The following is a 16,585-nucleotide window of genomic DNA, read 5'->3' as shown; positions in this document are numbered from 1 at the left end:
AATGGCAGGCTGCGTCAGCAATGGGAGTGTAACTTCAGTAGGGGCGGATTGCCTCGGTAATGGCAGACGCCCCTCCCCCACCGAGCTGCACAGTCCTGGGTTCAGCTGTGCCCACAGTGGAACTCTCCACCTGGAGCATTTGAAATCGCCGTTTGGTTTGTCCCACTGTGCTGGCCCAAACACCATTTCCCTGGAATCTGCTGACCTGACCTGGCTCACTGTCCAAGTCCGGTTCAATTCAATGGATATGCCAATCTGCCCTCTCAAGTCTATGATTGCCGGTTCAACAGGGCACCCATACCTGTGCGCTTTGTGCGGAGCACTGTGGGGCACTGCTGCTGCACTGCAGCACCGGCTGCCGGCTGCATCGGCCACCGGCTGCGCTGCGCTGGCACCCCGTGTCTCTTTTATACCTGGGAATTTCCCCGTTCTGTGGGCAACAAAGATCCGTATGGAAATGGGGCCCTGACTCACCCTCTGTGCTTTCACCGAGAGCTTCAATCCTGGGTTGTTCTCACCGTGCCATCTTGAGTCCCTTAAACTTTCTTTTATGCCTTCTCTAGGGTCATTTTTCCCCTGACTCATGCTTCCCAGCTGACTCATTCTTGCATTTATTCTATCCGTTCTTCTAATCAGCCTGTCTGCAATGTAGAAGAACTGGATTCTTATTTCAAAGTCTCAGTTTGGTTTTTTCCCGTAACAGCCCACTCTCACGTCACAGAAGTGATCTCTTCACTTGTCCTGCTAAGGACGTTAACTTTACCCTCATAAATGAGCTTTTAGTCACAGATTCTGTCTGCAGAGTTGGGTGTCTTTCTAGTGACAAATGAGACCAAAACCATCATCACTCCCAAAATAAATAAACTGTGGCAAGTCATGTTCCATAACACAGACACCCCAGTCACCAAACTCCAGTTTGTTCAGGAGCAGGTGCTCAAGATAAGACCTGGGTAAATCTTTGTCACCCCTCTGTCCATCCCTCAGAGCTTGGAACCCTAAAAACGAGCTTGCAACAAATGCCCTGCTTCACTTTGGTAGCACTCCCCACTTTCATTTTCCTTTATCTTTACTACGATTCCTCAAAACTTCAGTTGTACTGAGGTTTCTACTCTCAATTTCTAACACTATTATATGAAAAAAAATACTCAGGGTCTGTTCGGTCATTCTGTCATTTTTAGGTTGAAGGGAAGGACTTGAATGCCCTAATTCACCTTCTGCACGTTGCCAACTCCTGTTCATCCTTCTAAAGCCATCACAGGGCAGACCCTTGCCAAAAACCTGTCTCAGTTTCTCTAGGTGGATTCAACTTCTTGTCTCTGTGCTACCTGAATACAATATACATATTTTAAATTTCTTTATTGTTTTAGTTCGTCCTATCTTATTTTAACACATTTAGTGTTAACACAGATTTTTTTTTTCTTTACTAGAATGTATGTTTCTTGAGTAAGCAAGTAAAGACCTAATCATTTCATTTTCTTTCTGTGGGCACATTATCTAGCTGAGGTTGGGGATGAGCTGGAGAATTTGCACTATGCCCCATACATAGTACACTTACTATGTGTCAATCATAAATTTTTAAAACTCTGAAGTATTTGACACTTTCGGTTCCTGTCCCCCACTGTGGCACAGCGGAGCAGCAGCCACCTGCCATGTGGCATGACGGGCCCCATCCTAGAGACTCTCCATAGTCTGATGTCATAGGAATTGGTCACTCTATTTTGAGTGTGCAATCCAACCCACATCTTCTCTCCACCATTTCCTTCCTTTCATATTATTTGAAATAAAGGACAGGAATGTTTCATTCTTTTTTAAGAAAAGAAACCTTATTCTTCCCCTTACATAACAGTGAGCTTCCTTTTAAGGCAAAAATATTTGCTGAAAATTTTAGTAATATATTCCACCACCACCGCTACCACCATAACACTGACCCTCTCTTTGTCTCTCTTCTCTGCTTCTCTTCAAATTGTGGAAATATTAAGAAGCAAGAAAGCATCCAAAAGAAAGCATTCAGAGTAGTATCCTTATTCGTCCTTATCTGCAATATATATGCAAGCCAGACCAAGCTGATAAACACAGACAGCCCACCTGACTTCAAAAAACAAACAAATAAATACACAGGCAGACGCTGATTTCCCTGTGGAAATTTTACAGGGGAGTTAAGTTATGGAGTGTACACAGACCTGAAATTGTCATGCAAACTGGGTTGGCAGGGATTTCAGTGTCTATACGTGGGTTGAGTAAACCAGTTCAAATAAGGAAACCCCAGGACTAGATGTTTGAATAAAAGCAGCTGGAAACATAGAGTTGAGATACTCTCCCTTTATGTGTCTATATGCATCCACGATTTCTGGTTGCTTTGCTTTTAGCAAGAGAAATTTACAAGCCACTGTGAAAATGATTGTATCGATCTGGTTGAGGAGAGAATGTTACATATCACATCCAGGCTCTCCTGAGATCAGAATTCAAGTCCAATTGTTCATTTGGGAGGTGGCTTCAGGAAGCACTGGGAGGTGCATGAGGAAGGAAAAAGGCTAGTACAGGGAGTGTTACCGTGAAAATTACCACTGTGGGCCTCTGGAGCCTCATTCCACTGGGAACCTGTCGGGGCAGGACAGAACACATGCTTCGAAGCTATCCCACTTGAGGAGTGAGGGAATGAGGGAGTGGGGGCATTTATTCACCAACTCCTGTCTGACATTGGCAGAGGGCTGCTCTGAGTGGGTGTTAAATCCCGGAAACTCTCGTCTGCTTCGCCAAACAGCCACAGTCCCGGCTTCATAGGGCCTGTCTGTGAATTCAGACCAGCATCAAAAACTGTGGGAAACTGCAGTAACAACATATTTTTGTTTCTGTCTTTGTTTTTTTCTTTTTAATTCAGACTAATTTTTATTTTGAGAAAATTACAAAAGTCTATTAATAATTCATGTGTCTTAATTATCTGGACGTTTTTATGTCCAACCTCTAAGACACATTCACCTGTTTCAGTGGTTCAATTTAAATTATCCACCCACTCATTCAATAAACGTATGACTGTTGAGAATTCTCATTTCAAAATAAACTTCTCCAGACAAAGAGAAAGACCGGGATGTGTGATCTTGCAGAAGCTCGAGGAACTGAGAAAGGACAGGAAAGAAGTAGCAGGAATTACACGGGACGGGAAGTCAGAGGCCTTGTCTTTTGTTTCTGCCTTGCTTGTGCCTGGGCAGCTGTTGGTAAATGCCTCCCTGCTCTGGGGCTCAGCCACCTGATCCATAGACTGAAGGGCCTGTGCTAGATATTTAACACTCCCTTAGTTTCCTGCCAGCTTTGACCTCCTGTAATTTCTATACTGATTGGAAAAGAGTGGGGTTACTTAGGTCAGATTAAGGCAGAGTGTAACAGGGCTTATTGATTGTATGAATCATAGTAGTCAAGGATGGTTTCTGAGTAATCTTCCTTATTTGTAAAGCTGCCTCTCCATGCACTTGTTGGGAAAGTTATTGTTGTTCTTCCGTATTCGATGCTCCAGTCACAAGGGAATACTGCCTGCTTACCAGTGGGCTGCACCCTCAGCTCTAACACATCATGGGTATGCAGAAAATGCTTCAGAGTTGTTGTTTTTTTTTTTTTAATTTTAGAGACATGAAAGTGTTCTGTTTAACCTTTAATCTCTGCTTCAACTATGCTCTGTCTTATTGTCCCTCCTGTTTTCTTAATAACGTTTTGGGTAGATTCTATCAATTTCTGGTCAATTTTTTGTTTTAATTTTTAATTGTAGTAACAAATACATAACATAGAAATTATCATCTTAAGGTATTTATCAAAATCATTTTCTTTTAAGGCTAAAAATATTTCACTGTAAATATATACCACATTTTGTTTACTCATTCATCTATTGATAGACATTCAAGTTGCAAATGCAACATTCAATGAATAAAAAAAAGATTGAAAATAAAATCTTGCTCATTAATGCTTGGCTTTTAACCTACCTATTAGGATATGTCAAACAAGTGTTGTTCCGTGTATATAAAACTCTCTTTTTAAAACTTTCTTGATTTTGAAAATTTAGAAGGGAGGGTTTCCTCTCCAATGAAAAGTCAAAAAAGAAACTAATCTTTATTGAGTGTTTACTCTGTGCCACAGAGTCTTGCAAACGTGCCACATTTGCAAGTGAGTAGAGAACACTCTGTAGGAGTGAGGATATTACAGTATGACAAAGTTCAGGGCAAGGGGAGAATGGGGAAAGGTTCGTTAAAGGACGCAAAATTATGACTAAATAGGAGGAATGGGTTCTAGTGTTCTGTAGCACTGTATGCTGAATACGATTAACAGTAATTTATTATACATTTTTAAAAAGAGAAGATTTTGGATATTCCTGACACAAAGAAATAAAAAAATACTTGAGGTGACGATGTATATAGTGATTACTGTGATTTGGTCATTACACATTGCATAAATGTATTGAAATATACCTGTGTGTCATGAGTATGTATGATTATTACATGCCAACTAAAAATAACAGAGGAAGAAAAGAAGAAAAGAACACTCTTTCATAATTTGATCAGTGACACCATGAGTGATATCGAGGGGTGGCCATTTGCCACGCATTGTGTAGTTGCTGAAACTGTGACCCGAGCAAAGATGTCCCATCTCAGACTCAACACTTTACATCACTAATAACTTTGCATGTTGATTTTTTACCTATTTTTAGTCTAACATTCTTGACTCCCAGGACAGGTGAACTACGTATTTGTTATGACATTTTTCTAGCTGGCGGCCATAAGACATGGTCTAGTGAAATCAGTATATCACAACATTTCTGACAATGGATGTAAAATAACTTTACTTTTTAACTTAAGGTATTAGTACAAAAATCAATCTTGTTAATCTAATAACATCTAAAATAACCTGTACTTTTAAATAGATTCTGTGAGTGATAAACTCATAGATGAAGACTTTTAAGTGTAAAATTTTAAGAAGAAAACCTTATCTGTAATGCTGCAGTGCCAATATTTAATGTTTTGATTGATGTTCATATTTCAACTCGGAAGTTGCCGCGAGCCGAGATCGCACCATTGTACTCCAGCCTGGGTAACAAGAGCGAAACTCCGTCTCAAAAAAAAAAAAAAAAAAAAAAAAAACTATCAGAGGGGAAAAAGAAAAGAAAGCTGATTGTTCAATTAAGTATTGTGACCTTGAGGTCACACAGCTCACTGCCTTTTTAGATGCTTGAACCTCTGTGCTGCAGGGTGCAGCCCTCAAGGCAGGCATGACTGTGTTCCAGGGGACTTCTGTTATCCCAAGAGCCTGCCCAGGAACCCAGAACTCCTCCCGTCAGTGCCGGGCACCAGCTTAATTTGGCAACCACTCCTAAGAGCATGGAAATGGGCTGTGCTAGACTAATAGGCCCAGGGAGGTCAAGCATCTCTACATTTTCTCATATCTTGAGTATCACTGACGTCATCAGCAGAATCCCACCTCTGACTTCCAGGGTGCTGTTCGGCAAATTCTGGCATTGGCCGAGGTGCAGCTAGCAGGAGCACTCTCAGCAGCTCCCACTGGCCTGCCTGTGGTGGATAGATTCTGGTTTAGCATCGCTGGAGTATGAGCGTCAGGTCCACAAATGCACCAGGGTGGGACCTAAGTTTCAAACTCCTTGCTTGTGATAATGCCACCCAGACTAAAGTACAATCCATTTCCCTCATCCACTGTAGTTATGTTCTATGAAGTTGCTGTGAACACTGTACTAGCAAACCACTGCTCCTAGAGGAAATACAGAGTTAGGTTCCTGCAAGCCTCTGGTCACATTTTCTCAGTGGATCCATACAGAGCCTTGTTTCTTGTTTCATGAGTGTTTCCACTTACTTATTAGGAAGATCCTTTATTTCCTATATAGGATTGACTGATTTACCATGAAGTCATGGCAAACAGCAGTTTGGAGGAAGCTTGCCTAACACGTCTAGTTTTCTCTGTAAGGAGCATCCCAGCTTTCCTGGGCTGAGGAACAATAGCCAGTACTTCAGCACCATGTTTGAGGGTCATTTTCAATAGCAAAATTACCATCAAAAGGCACAAAAATGTAAAAAAAATCTTGTCACTGAATGGACTACAACAAGGACACTCATTTATAGTCTGAGAGCTAAAACAAGACGGCAGAATAGGAGCTAGTTCTACCTCATCTGAGAATGGGCACTTTGGATGACTCCATTTTTTGGCCCGCACTATGTATATCTGTGAATGGGTGCAAAGGGCCATGAATGCTGATGTGGGGGTTACAAACAAATTGTAGAGAATAGGCCAGTTCACAAATATAGAGTTCATAAATAATGAAGGTAGACTTTAGTAAAATAATTAAAGACAGTAGAGCAGTGGGGAAGAGGGCTCAGAAATAGCTGTCAGAATAAATAGTAGCAGGGATGATTACGCTCTTGAATAATAAAAAAAATTCTATTAACCTAACATATAACTTCACAGTGCACAGTTGTTTTAAAATATGATTGCTAGGTGACAGCAGTGATCACTGGGTATGTTCTGAGCTAAGCAATAACTTTTGAATTTCTTCTTTTTCTTTTTCTTTTCTTTTTTTTTTTTTAAATGGAGTTTCACTTTTGTTACCCAGGCTGGAGTGCAATGGCGCAATCTCGGCTCAATGCAACCTCCGCCTCCTGGGTTCAGGCAATTCTCCTGCCTCAGCCTCCTGAGTAGCTGGGACTACAGGCACGCACCACCGTGCCCAGCTAATTTTTTGTATTTTTAGTAGAGACAGGATTTCACCATGTTGACTAGAATGGTCTCGATCTCTTGACCTCGTGATCCACCTGCCTGGGCCTCCCAAAATGCTGGGATTACAGGAGGCCGAGGCGGGTGGGAGCCACCCCTGGGAGCCACCATGCCCAGCCGAATTTCTTCTTTTTCTGTTACCGGTACATATTCATTAAGAAATGAAGATATAAAGAATGAAGACCAGCATGGCATAGACAGTGTATATCTTCCCTGATCCCAACCCCAGAGGTAACCATAACTGACTAGTTGGAGAATTTGCTTTCAGAATGTTTTCCATGGTTAGCCCTACGTAATTGTTATTTTATAAAAGTATTATTTTATAGAATGGTTATTATTTTATAACCATTATATTGTGAATCATAGAGTATACTTCAGGAAATATTTTTTGAGTATTTGAAAACTGTTCTCCAATTCAACAAAGAAGCCACTCATTCCACTGATGAACAAATAGTCTCGACATAGGTCTTCACTGTTTCACTTTCATTTTACTACTTAAAACCAACGAAACATCAACTGACATTCATGTTGGAGTTGCATTTGCTCATCGTTGAGGTGAGCAGCCACTTTGCAGAATCTAAGGGTGATCAAGAATTGATTTGTAGGCTGGACATGGTGGCTCAGGCCTATAAGCCCAGCACTTTGGGGGGCCAAGGTGGGTGGATCACTTGAGGTCAAGAGTTTGAGACCAGCCTGGCCAACATAGTGAAACCCCATCTCTACCAAGAATACAAAAATCAGCTGATGTGGTGGCACCCACCTGTAGTCTCAGCTGCTGAGGTGGGTGGACTACTTGAGCTCAGGAGGTGGAGGCTGCAGTGAGCTGAGATCACATCACTGTACCGCCTGGGGAACAGTGAGTCTCTGTCTTAAAAAAAAAAAAGAATTGATTTGTAGTTGGCTAGGAGTACAAAAGTTCAGCAAAGTCGACAAAAGATTACTGTTAGAATCAATTATAATAAATACCATTTAAAAATATATTTAATTGGCAGATAAAAATGTTGTATATTCAAGGTGTACTATGAAATGATATGATATGCATATTCACTGAATAATAATTATAGAATGGGAATGTTTCTCTATGGTTCTTTATTCATTTAAAATATCTTGGAGAATTTTCTATTTTAGGCTAAGTGGATGTATCTTACTACTTTTAGCAGATATCTAGCATATAAAATAGTTTATCTCAATGATCGTCTTTGGAAGGATATTTGTGATGTTTCGAGAAAGTTTGAAACATTTCTCTCTCATATAAACTGCGATGACTGTCATTGAACAGATCTTTGAAAAATTGTGTTTTTCAGCAGAAGGAACATGCCGAAGTCAAATTAGTAAGTGAAAAGGATATGACCATTTGAATCTTAGCAGTTTCAAAAAAAAGTTTTATCCTTTTTGCTGTATTCAAGTTCTGCTAGCCAGTAAGCACTCTTTAGTTTCAGTGTATTTCAAGTTTGAAGAATAAATATTTTCAGAAACTTCACGCACCCGTCCCAGTTGTCCGAGGGCAATGTGTCCCTGTTAAAGTTGGGTTCAGAGTCCTGAGGACAGCCCCCTGGGTTGTAAGAGGACAGACCATCTGGCATGTACTTGACCTCTCTGTGCCTCGATTGCCTAAAGTAGAAATGATAGCATCTACTTTCTAGATTGTTGGGAGGATTTTTTGTTTGTTTGTTTGTTTGTTTTTTGAGACGCGGTTTCGCTCTTGTTACCCAGGCTGGAGTGCAATGGCGTGATCTCCTGGGTTCAGGCAATTCTCCTGCCTCAGCCTCCTGAGTAGCTGGGATTACAGGCACACGCCACCATGCCCAGCTAATTTTTTCTATTTTTAGTAGAGATAGGGTTTCACTATGTTGACCAGGATGGTCTCGATCTCTTGACCTGGTGATCCACCCGCCTCAGCCTCCTGAAGTGTTGGGATTACAGGCGTGAGCCACCGCGCCCGGCCCTTGTTGGGAGGATTAACATGAATGTGGAAGACTGAAAGTACTTACTGCATAGCCCACAGGAAGCATAATAACGTGTCATTCTTTCACTGTTATCTCAAATAACTAATGACAAAAAAATGTTGGACTTTAACGAAAACAAAGTTCTTCTATTTGTAACTTGGTTTCATCTGCTAGAGCATTAAGAGTTGGTAGGAGTAGCTCTGCGTTGCTCACAGCTTTGCAGGCTGGCCCCAGTGACAGGTGCAGGGATAGGGATATACCTTCGATTCCTGTTCCTTCTTTGAGGTACTCTCTACCCTTTTCTTGGAATGCCCTGCCTTCCACCCCAACTCTCCGCACCCTGTATCCTAATCATTTTCCCCTTCAATACTCCTTCAAGCCTTGTTTCAGTGCAGTGTGGGAGTGCGGCTGTGTACGTAGATGCCATCTAGATCCAAAGCATGAAGTTACAATAGCGTTATCGGGGGGTGAAGATACCATGTGGTTGTCCCACTCAAAGCCCCTTCGATGGCAAGACACAACTTTCCTCCATGCATCTGAACTCAAGGAGGGTGACTACGAGGATCTGGTCTGCTTCAGGGCCCAGATAGGCTGTCTTCAGCAGTCTTTCCATAAATGACACTGGTTCTGCTTTCTCTTAATAAATCCTGCTGCTTCATAATAAAGAGTAGAACCTGGCTTCTGAGTGAATGTTTGAAATATTTGTTTTCTAAAGACAAATCGCAGGGCTAAATGCATCTTCTTACCATTCCTTCCCCTCCCTGCGCAGCAGCTAAGCCAGCTCCATCTCCCTTTGTTTGGTATTCAAAGCACAAGAATAGTGGCCATGAATATCAGCTACGAAAGACTGAAGGGATTTTAGGTGGAATATCTTAACCCCAGGAGTGTGGCCCACGCCAGGGTGGTCACAATGTTTGTTTAGTAGGTTGGGCTGGGGATTGAAAACCAGAGACTAAGATGCTATAACAGCTGGATTTGAGGGATTGAAAATATTTCACATTTGGTACAGGCACCAGGAAACTACTTATTTTCCTTGAATATCTTATTGTTCATTTGGTCAAGTGGGGTTAGGAATCAGGACATACTGGGGAGATCATTTTTATGCATAGATTTGAAATTACCTGCAACAGCTCATAATACCAGCTGCATATCACATCCTCCACTCTACTCCTGCCAGAGGAAGAGGTGGCTCCCTTAGCACAGCTGCCTTTTTCTCCTGGTTTTATTTTATTCACCAAGATAAGTAGGCAAGCAGGCAGGTAGACAGACAGACAGATATAGAATGATAGATTGATAGATAGGTAGATAGATAGATAGATAGATAGATAATCAGATGAATAAATAAACATATAGATCAATAGATTGATAAATAAAATAGAAATATATTAGAAGATTTTTTAAAATTTATTTATAAGAACAAGACACCCTGAGTTACTTCTATAAAATTTAGAATGAGCAGAGAGTATCTCATTCTTAAATGAGAGAATGAAGTTGAGAAACCTCTGTGCAGTAAAGTGACTATTGGTACTAAGCTACCAATGATTTTTAAAGCATATTTAGCTAACAAAAAAGTTATAAGTAACTGTTTGGAGGGATTTAAAATTTTGTGATTTTAGATACAAGAGAAATCTAGTCCCCCCCTGGAATGCTCCACGGGTGCCTCTCCATCAGGCCTTTCCAAGAGGAGCAGGCCAACCAAAGCTCTCTTCAAGCCAGCATCTGCCTGCAAAATCCGCCTGGAGTTTAAGCCAGTCTCTGCCATCAAAAGGAGCCAGGGTGGCGTGCACAGCTCTCATAAAAAGGTGCCAATCTGGGGCTTGGCCCGGACTGAATCCAGCTGAGATAGAAAGCAGTGACCCTGTAATTGGACGACTTCCCCTGTGTCCAGACCACCATAGAGACCGCTGGGCAGCACAAGCTTCCCGGATCGCAGTTCACCAGGGGTCACCTTCATGCTGTGAGAACAAAGTCCGACCGAGCCCAGGGCCCCAGCTGCAGGGTTCTACTGTGTAAACACAGCGCAGACAACAGGACGACCAAATGTTAGGGTCCCCGTGTTGTCCGTTGTTGGATTACGGACACGGCCATGGACTCCGTTTCCAACTGCTCCTATCTCTCTCTTCCCTCCTCTCTTGTCTTGTCTCCTCTTCTGCCTCATTTGGCTTCGAAACATCCTTTAACAGGACAAATCTTGGGTTGTTCTGCCTTTTTTGTTTTCCAAGCCAGGGTTCCCACTGCCGCCCAAAGGAGCCCAATGCTTTTAACACGCAAGCTCTCAGCAGAGACGGGCCCCCAAGGCATGCATGGTCACTCAATGAATATTATCTCATTTGTCCCATGAACAAAACTTGCTTAAAATCAGGTGCGGGAGGACAAGGTTAGGAAAAAAGTCCGCCTCTCCTCTTCCTTTTAATCAACGGACTTGTCTTCAACTGCCGCCATTCCCCTCCTCTCTGCTAGGCGAGGGCTCATAGAAACTCGAAATGCAGGTTCAGACCCCTGCTCTTAGGTGTTCGAGGACGCACTCTGGGAAGTGCCGCTGCATCCATCACTGTCGTGGCTACTTGAGAACCGCCTGGTGGACTGGCCCGCAGAGCCCCGCCCCACCCACACAGGCTGCAATTCAATTAGTCATGGTCAGAGGGAGGCATAATTATTCATACAGCGCCGATTGCTCCCAGAGTAAACAGAGCTGGGATGAGGTCTCTGATCTTCCCAGTGCCTTTAACTGGGACACAAAAGGAAAAAAACTCCAGAGACACTGGGGTGGGACATTTGATCTGAATTCTGATCTCCTTTGCAAGCTTCCCATCAAATCCTGTTGATTTCTTTCTTTGCTTCTTTCCCTCTTTTTTTCAGTCTTTACAGCTAAGTGCCCTGTGTGTGCATATGCAAACCCAGCAGGGCCGTTTTATTCCTTTATTGCCAATAATACCAGAAAGTCTCTTCCCACCCAGGACACCCCCCACCACTTCATAATGGGGATGGAGATCCCTTAACTGGAGTGAATGATCCTGTTAGAACAAAACAGACCAATAACTTCCTAATTCACAATAAATAATCCCTGCAGAAATACAGGATGACATTTGTATTTTGTAAAGTGCTAACCAAATTACCCGTGGCCTGGCCAGCCCCCATCTGTTTATCAGTTTTGCTGAGTACAAGTGAACCCAAGATAAATGCCAGTTTTCCTTGGATAAATTTTACAGCCAAGTAGAAACTGCCAAAGCACACAGGAGAGGTAAAAGCAGAGCTGTGTTCTCATTGACAGAAAAGTCAATTTTGCAGGATGGACTTAGGCAAGAGCCTGTGACCTCCGCCCCAACTCAAGTTTGTATGTTTATAATAGGGCTGTTTTCTCTGGGAGGGGAGTGAGCCAAGTCAGGGAGCTGAAAGTTCAATGGAGCAGGCTGGCTTGGGCTCCCAGCTGCAGGGGGAAGAAACGGCTCTGCCTGCCCACACTGTTTGCAGAAGTGAGCGTCATGCACCGTGGCCCAGACAGAGTGACAAAGTCGGGATGTCTGCATAACCCACACTCATTTTCACTTTTGCTGCATCTGGCCCTCTGGAGATCACTGCTTTCGGAGGCTCCACCAGGCCATGTCTTTAGACGCAGAACCTTAGCACCTCATTTGGCTCAGAGCATCCACCTGGTATGAGGCAACCCCCCATGCAGTCACCCAGAGTCTGTGAGCAACATCAGTTCCCGGGCTTGACCCCCAACCACTGAAAGAGACTCTCCAGGGCCTTGGCATTTGTGATTCACAACAAATCACTACGAGTCGCACTGGCAGATAGTCTTCACTGTCAGCCCCTTCAGAAATAGGTCAGCTGTGGAGCGCCTCCTGGAGCCCATGCTCACGCCTTTTGGGCCAGGTGTCCAGCGGCTGAATGGATGTGCACACAGACTGCAGCGTGGCCCCACTCAGGACTACTCTGAAGGAACAGTTCATTTTACAATGCCCAATAGTATTCCCTGTGGCATTAGCCCCAGCGCCTCTCCCGAATACATATCCTGCAGGTCAAACTCCATCTGAGAGCGAGAATCTTATTGCCAGGTTTGGAGAATGTGATCTAGAAAACACTGCTCTTGTCCAACATTCAACCCATCCATAAATTCTCTCCACAGCATCACAAATAGCTGCACACCTGGCCGCAGCCCGAAAGAATCCATCAGCTCTTGATCTAGTCCCTCTGGACAACACTGGGAAGAATAAGTTGGGTCCCTTAATTCCCTTGCTTCCCATAGAAAATTGAAGAGCCCCAGAGTTCTCTGCTGGCTCTGCTATTGCAGATGAGTTGAATAATTCAAACCGACTGGCCTCAGTTTTTCCTCCATAGAAATACAGAGACAGTGGTGAGGGACTTTGGAGACAGAATGGAAAAACAATGACCTCCTAGATGTTTTCCTGTTCTCCCATCTGTGGCCCATGGAAAGAAGAAAGGGAGGGCAGACCTGAAGGAAGTAACATGCTGAAGATCAGCTCCTCTCATCAAAAGGTGGCATCAAATTCCCTCCCATGGAACAGGGCTGGGTTTAGTGACTCGCTTCTAATGAGCAGGACAGGGCGAAGAGGTGCTGTAAGAGGCTGGGATGTGAAAGGCAACACAGTTTCACCTGGTGCTCTCTTTTAGTTCACACACTTCAAAAGACATAAGGCCCCAGGTGAGAGACCATATGAAGAGACCACAGAGAGACAAGGAGGCCCAAGGACACCAGCTGTTTGGATCTTCTTGTGAGCTAACCAGCCCCAGCCACCTTCCAACTGTTACTACGTGAGAGACCCCGAGTGGGAACTGCCTGGCTAAGCCTGGTCAACGTGCAGACCGTGATTAATAATAACAGCAAATGATTTGTGTGGCTTCATAGTAAATTTGGGATGGTTATTACATAGCAGTAGATGAGGGATCTGAAAGCAGAGATCCATTCTTATTCATAACATTGAGAATAACTTGACAAATCTACATACCTACGTGTGTGTGTGTGTGTGTGTGTGTGTGTGTGTGTGTGTGTGTGTGTGTAATTTAAAAGAAGGTAAACCTGGTTCTAAAACTACCCAAACAAAGCGAACTCCTGTTGTAGTCATGAGATTTTCCTCACTGGCTTCAGTAAGGGCAGGCCAAGCACCGATAAAGCAGAGACTGGGCCTTTGTTCACACACCAATAACTGGTCTACCTCATCTGTCTGAAGATATTTAAGAGCTATAATAACCAAGAAGATGTTCCGCCTACATGCTCAGCAGATGCATTCATCTCAGCAGGGATGCCCGTGTTGCTCACTGGGTCCTGTTTTCTGCATTTGAGATCATTACTCTAGGCCAGGCACAGTGGCTCATGCCTGTAATCCCAGCACTTTGACAGACCCAGGTGGGTGGATCACCCCAAGTCAGGAGTTCTAAACCAATCTGGCCAACAAAAAATTAGCCAGGCATGGTAGCAGGCACCTGTAATCCCAGCTACTCAGGAAGCTGAGGCAGGAGAATTGCTTGAACCCAGGAGGCAGAGGTTGCAGTAAACCAAGATTATACCATTGCACTCCAGCCTGGGCAATAAGAGTAAAACTCTGTCTCAAAAAAAAAAAAAACAGACATAGTTGTTCTAATTCAGGTTGCGTTGGAAATGGTAATTTTCAGCGTGGGCAGGGGCTGCTTCCGTAAGCACCGAAAAATATTTATTAACACACTGCTTTAGTCAGGCTGCTGTATAAAAAATACCACAGACTAGGAAGCTTAAACAAGAGACATTTATGTGTCACAGTTCTAGGGGCTGGGAAGTTCAAGAACAAGGTGCTGGCCCCTTCAGTTCCTGGTGAGGGTCCTCATCTCAGCTTTCAGGCAGCCACCTTTTTGCTGTGGCATTGCAAGGTGAAGAGAGATGGAGCTCCAGGGTCTCTTCGTCTTCTAGTAAGACCATTAATCTCGTTATGGGGCCCTTCCTTATAACTTCCTCTAAACCTAATGACCTTCCAAAGGCCCTCCCTTCTTGTACCATTACTTTGGGGGTTAGGTCTTCAACATATGAATTTGGGAGGAGCGCAAATGTGCAGTCCATAGTATACAAACTGTTAAACTTTTATTAAAATGATCCTGAAGCTTTATTTTAAAATAATTAAGACTTGAGGTATTGTGTTTAAAATAACAGAATTGTGCCTAAGCATTTAGAATGATTGCCACCCACAATCATTAAAGATTTTGAAAGTCTTACTGCTCAAAAGGGGATGACTGTTCAATTGCCTTGTCATTAGCTCTCCAGACATTGTCATTCTAAAAGGTTTGTCATCATCCTTGCTGCTGAGTTTATTGTCACCCCAACAGACACTTGATTCTTTTTGGTGTTGCTGCTCCTAGGCACAAAATGGGAAGACATCCAAAATTAAGGGTTTGGGAAACATGAGTTTTCATTCTTTCCTCATGGTACCACCAAAGCAAGGGCGGGAGGAAGATCAGAGGTTAACACTTCCAAAGCCAGTTAGGGGTGTTTTAGTCATTTAGTTCACAACAGAGAGGGAAAATGCAACACGTAGACCGGAGCTGCTACAGACCTAATCCCTCCCAACCCAGAGCTGGAACCGTGGTCTCCTGACTCCCAGTCCAGGGCTTTTTCTACTCTCTGAGTCTCATGAAAGCTGCAGTCATAGGAATAAATGTATTCTTTCCATACTTACAACAGGTTGGGCTAAGGACAAAAATCTGAAATTCTGGGAATAAAAGAAATGCATTAGATCTTTTCGTATGATTATCTGCCTTATACTATATCCTCATTTTCTGCCTCAGTAACTCACAGGTTCCCCAGCCCACTCTTTCATCTCTGGTGATGGTCACTGGGAGTTGTGCAAGAGACGTTGGGCTGCCCTGGTGTGGAGGGGGGCTCTAGAGGAAACTTACAGAGCCATTGTGAGTGTCAGTGACTAACCCCCGAATGAGCACTTTCGACTAACAGGCAGCCTGAATACATTTCCCAAACGCTTCAAACAGCATGACGTGCATTTACTTCCAGGGTCGGAGTTCTGTCTTTTAGTTTTGCTTCACTTTGCTTAGCATTATTTATTTGCTTTAGAAGCAGAAAAATACATTCTAGAATTTATCTCTCTTGTGGCTGCAGGAAGGTTACTCTGTCTGTCATTAGATTTACGGACAAATTTATAATGTCAACAGAAGGTGGGCATCCTTTACCGTCATCAGAGTGCGTCAGTAAAACCGTCTAGTTGCTTCGTGCTTCTAGTTTACTTTAGTTGAAAACAGTTTGTGGTCTTCGGAGAAGAACTGGCATTTGGTTTACAAAAGCAGAAAAGGTTTTTCTTTAGTTTGTCAGAAAACTAGGCCAATTTTTTCTGTAAAACAATTTGGGAATGAGTTTGAGAGTACTTGTAAGTGGAAATATCTGTGTGCGTGCTCGTGTGCAAGGGTACACATATATGTAGATCAAAGTATTTTTACTTGTGGAAGAAGATGTATAAAATATATATGTGTGTGTGTGTGTGTGTGAAATATAAACGTATATACATTGATTTTTCCAATAATTCTGGAGCTTATTTGCAAGTAAACTTCAGATCATTGAATGTTAGCACTCTCCATTCCTAATGCTCAACCATCAGCCTTTTTGATGGCGCTACACTGATGCCAGCTTTCCCTAATCCTGGTAGTGGGGCAGACTTACATTCTCACTTTAAAGTGTCTTTTCACCCCTGCTCTGAAGGTCGTTGTTCTGTCTGACTGGCTCATCATCATTGTTTTCTAGTTATTTCTCACTGAAAAGTGAACCTGTGGTCTCAGGCTTGTCAGCTACCCAGTTGACTTGTGTCAGCTACCCAGTCCGCAGGAGAGACACGCTGTAAAGGGGAAGGCATGCAGAAATAGGAAATGGTGGGCTGGAGGGACAA

The sequence above is a fragment of the Callithrix jacchus genome, chromosome 5 (genome assembly GCF_049354715.1).
Source record: "Callithrix jacchus isolate 240 chromosome 5, calJac240_pri, whole genome shotgun sequence".
Lineage (NCBI taxonomy): Eukaryota > Metazoa > Chordata > Mammalia > Primates > Cebidae > Callithrix > Callithrix jacchus.
This window is presented reverse-complemented; position numbering follows the sequence as displayed.